We start from the raw sequence: 5130 nt of genomic DNA, 5'->3' as shown, positions 1-5130 counted from the left end.
ACATCTGTCACCATACAAAGTTACAATTCTTTTCTTGTGATGAGAACTTTTAAAATTTATTAACAAAGTCTTTTAGAAGCTGGAATTTTTATATAAAATCAGCATATGCTGAAATAATCAGATTTTTTTAAACTTGCTTTTTAAAGTTCTCAGTAATTGCTTCTCCTCTCTCAATAATCTCAGATCTAGAAGTGCAACATTTTCCAAATCCTAAATCCAGTTTCCCATAGGAGAGAGTTAAGTCACAATCTTACACCTACTCTTAGTTCTGTTAATGAAAATGAAGAAAGCCCACAATATATCTTCACTTTGGTACCAATATATATTAAAGTTAAAGAAGGAGAGTGTATGTTTGCAAAGGCAGTGATGACATGGAATGGATACTGTAAATTAACTTTTTCAATCCATACTCTACAGCTCTTCAGAATTATAGTTCGTGTAAATTCTTTGGGTATTATACAACATGAGGAAGCTCAAGCGTGTTATAGGTAGCATTACCCTGATGGGTTACCACAGACTGATGCATGGTCCAGACTGAAGGGCCAGGACGTTTTCCATGATGGGCTTCTGGAGAATTATTCAGGCTAAACTTCTAGTTGTCTAGAAGACTTGTATAACTCTTCTAGTGGCAATATGGTAGCTACTAGCCACATTGAGCACTTTAAATGTGGCAAGTCCAAATTGAGACATGCTATAAGTTTAAAATACACGCCAGAGTTTAAAGGTGGTACCAAAAGAAAAAAAAAGAATGTAAAATATATTGCTAATAATTTTTATATTGATTAAAAGTTGAAATGATAATATGTATTTTGGATATATTGGGTTAAGTAAAATGTATTAAAATTAATTTCATCTGTTTATTTTTATGTGTTGTGGCTGCCAGAAATTTTAAAATTACACATGTGGATCATATTTGGGGCTCAAATTATATTTCATTTGGACAGTGCTGATCTAGACCATAAGCTCCTTGAATACAGGGCCAGTCTGGTCTTGATTTGTATGATATCCTTGGCACCTAATGTGACTAATCAATAAATGCACTGAATGCATTATTAGTGAATGACAGAGACTTGTCAGGGTACCTTCTCCCATGAACATTGCTTGAGACCATGACACACCTTTGATCTCTTATTCCTCTACTTTTTTTATTCCAAATTCTGTGTTGTTTTAGAATCAACCAGATGTAGATTAATATTTCGCTGTTTTCCAGTTTTAGGTATGCTCATATAGCAATGCTTCCATACTTAAGCTTTAGTCCCTTGAATGGTTTAAACTCTCCTTAATCTCTTTAGTCAATTAATTGCACTGTCTTCCTTAGGGTGATATGCTGGGTGGTCTCTTGTCAACTCAGCATTTCATCCTTAAGCCCCCTCAAAGGCAGGCACTACATTTCCCGGAATCTCCTTTCCTGTATGGTTCCAGGTTGGAAACTATCAATGGGAGTCAACAGTTGAAGATTTAGAAGGCCGAAGAGGACAGCATTTTTTTTCCAGTCAGTTACAGGAAGATGCATGGGCAGATGGAGGTTCAAAGCTGCTTCCAAACTTCTTGAGGAACTCCAGCATCTTCATTGCCGACTTGGATAGCTGGTGCGGGTGGACTCAAGGTGAAGCTAATGCAGTGTAAACTTTGGGGCTCCTTTCTTGCATGGGCTCTTTCTAAGAGTCTGGAAGTGGCTAGCAATTTTGTTTTCACACTTTTATTTATTCTCAAAGTCAGCTCTCTAAATCGTGTAAACTTTAAGTCTCACGAAACCTGGCTCTAGCCCTGAATAGTTGGGAGACTCCCAGGGACCCTGTGACTCTGGTGGTTTCGGGAAAGCCCTTGAGAAGTACCGCGCCGGTGGGGCTGGACTCAGATCCTCAGTGGTGCTCTCTATGAGTTGCTCTCCCACAGCCCTTCCAACAGTTGCGGAAGCTCTAACTTCTTTCATACTAGGAACAGAGTGCCTTTTGTTTTCATGACCAAACCAGTCATAGCTTAAAAATGATAGCGGTCAACAATTAGATTATGATTCTCTTTCATTGTTGTTCCACTTAATCTCAAATTTAAGACATGATGCTTTCCTTCGGTGTAAATGACGTGAAAAAAATGATTTCACAGGGAAAAATCCTTAGCGGAAGCTTCATTTTCATCAACATCGGATACTCATAATGTAGCACTTTGACACACATAGTGTGTAGTTTAGTAACTATGTGCTAATGAGTGAGCGCATGAGTTAATGGGTGAGTGAAGGGATGGAAGACTTCGTGTGCATCTGTATCAAAGTTGCTTTTTTTTTTTTTTTTTTTCTGTGGTATGCGGGCCTCTCACTGTTGTGGCCTCTCCCGTTGCGGAGCACAGGCTCCGGGCGCGCAGGCCCAGCAGCCATGGCTCACGGGCCCAGCCGCTCCGCGGCATGTGGGATCCTCCCGGACCGGGGCATGAACCCGTGTCCCCTGCATCGGCAGGCGGACCCTCAACCACTGTGCCACCAGGGAAGCCCTCAAAGTTGCTTTTTGATTATGATTATTAAAACAACATAGATCATGTTTGGTCTAGTTAATTCTCTCTAGATTTATTTAGCACAGTACCAAGAACCCCCAGCGGCTCACTGCTTTTTTTTTTGGATGAAAATGATGACTAGTTTTGGGAGCCATTCCAGCACAAAATTCTGGGAAATCCCAGGATGCACCTGTAATTATTTTAGGGTCTTCCAGAAGTTGGAGACCACACCTGTTACTTATGAATTATTTTCCAAGGGTGGATATATATATATATATATATATATGTATATATATATATATATTAACATCTTTATTGGAGTATAATTGCTTTACAATGGTGTGTTAGTTTCTGCTTTATAACAAAGTGAATCAGCTATACATATACATATATCCCCATATCTCCTCCTTCTTGCGTCTACCTCCCATGCTCCCTATCCCACCCCTCTAGGTGGTCACAAAGCACTGAGCTGATCTCCCTGTGCTATGTGGCTGCTTCCCACTAGCTATCTATTTTACGTTTGGTAGTGTATATATGTCCATGTCACTCTCTCACTTTGTCCCAGCTTACCCTTCCCCCTCCCCGTGTCCTCAAGTCCATTCTCTACCTCTGCGTCTTTATTCCTGTCCTGCCCCTAGGTTCTTCAGTACCATTTAAATTTTTTTTTTTTAGATTCCATATATATGTGTTAGCATACGGTATTTGTTTTTCTCTTTCTGACTTATTTCACTTTGTATGACAGACTCTAGGTCCATCCACCTCACTACAAATAACTCAATTTCATTTCTTGTTATGGCTGAGGAATATTCCATTGTATATATGTGCCACATCTTCTTTATCCAGTCATCTGTCGATGGACACTTAGGTTGCTTCCATGTTCTGGCTATTGTAAATAGAGCTGCAATGAACATTGTGGTACATGACTCTCTTTGAATTATGGTTTTCTCACAGTATATGCCCAGTAGTGGGATTTATACATATATTTTTTAAGGGCTCGGCTATTAGATTGGAGTTTGAAGAGTTCAAGCCCTCTCATTTTTTCCCCTGCAATCCAGTTCTGCATAGCAATGATAACCATTTTGTTAGATAAGAAAGTCAATGGCCAGTCCTCACCAGAATAAATCATGCATATTATTTAATCATAATTAAGACTACACTTTAAAATTAAGAAATGATTTAATCACACTTAGAACTGGACCAGCATTTTTAAATTAAAAAAATTATTTTTACACACCTACATAATTTTCACTGTATGGTCCATATTGAAGTCAAACTAAAATATGAATCTAATATTTACCTCGTTGTAATTTTAAAAATATAGATGAGTTACATGGAAAAATCAGATATTCTATATTTTGCTATTTTTTTCCTAAGAATTTTTTTAGGTTTTATTTTTCATGGATGGAGTAAGAAAGTAATAAGGCAGGATAGTTTTATAATTATTGATAATGAATTGTTGACAAGTAAGTGAGTTTGGAAAGTGTTGGAAACATTTACTTTGTTCTAGCTCTGTGATGGATACAGTGGTAACCAGTGTAGATACAGTGAGGAAATACACCTGGTAGATACCCTCCTGACGTAGCCACAGAACACATAATTCCAGGGGGGAAAAAAAAAGGGTAAATGGTTTAGGCGAATAGGGAATGAAAACAAGGAGCTTTTGTTGGATCAGACATTGGAGTTACATATGATAATCCCTTCTACTTTCCGTGGTACCTTGGAGAAACTCTCATAAAGGAGGAAACTGACGCTGGGACGTTGAACACCTAGTCCAAGTTGACTCCGTTAACTAAGAGCGGCGCTAGAGTGGATGCCTAGGTCTGTCTGGACCCTGACGGTGAAGAACACTTAACAGCCCTGTATCCCAATAGTTCTTGAGTACAGGGCACAGTCCCTCTGGCCGGTGTTTAGCATAATCCCGTCCATTCTCTAAAGGCCAGTGGGCTCTTCAAACTCAGGATACCGTTTATTGGGTGATCTGTTTCTCGGTAGCTCTCCTCCCTGAGGCTTAGAGAGCTCAATTGCTTAAGTTTTCACCAGCTGGCAGTGGTAATTAGAGCAGAAGGTGAGGTGTGGATTTATTCATTTTTTCCCCTAGTATTCGTATATGCATATTTACATCTCGTTACTTGCTGCCGGTTACATTGCCGTAAACTGATATTGACATTAATTCTCAGAGGTTTGGACTTCAGTTTCCCCACCTGTGGCTCATAGACGAAATCATCCGTAACTTATCTTTCAGGAGGAAGTAGCCAAGTAGCCTTAAGATTGTAGTATTCCAGCTCCTCATTGCTGTATCAGAAACGGTTTCCGGTGCTTCATAAATGTTGAATGGGTAACTAGAAAGGATTTAAGAACGAGCGTTTGGGAGGGAGAAGCGTCCCGTCATTTGGGTGCCCTAGTTTGCCCCTCCTGGAAGATGTGGCGAGGAGGGAGAGCCCCGCTGCCCTGCTCCAACAAAGGGACGGCAGCGCGTGCTCCGCAGAAGACTCCAGAGCAGCCTGCCAAAGCTCAGATCCACCCTTGCCTTCCTTTCCCCGGCCCCTCGGCCCCGGCGCTTCCTCCCGCGCCGCTAGGCGGGCGGAAAGGGCAGCGGGCGCCTTTAAATGCTAATGAAGTCGATGCCCAACTCCGGAGCCAACTCTC

Source organism: Mesoplodon bidens (assembly GCF_964165515.1).
Source record: "Mesoplodon bidens genome assembly, chromosome: 11".
NCBI lineage: Eukaryota > Metazoa > Chordata > Mammalia > Artiodactyla > Ziphiidae > Mesoplodon > Mesoplodon bidens.
Note: the sequence above shows the minus strand (reverse complement) of the source record.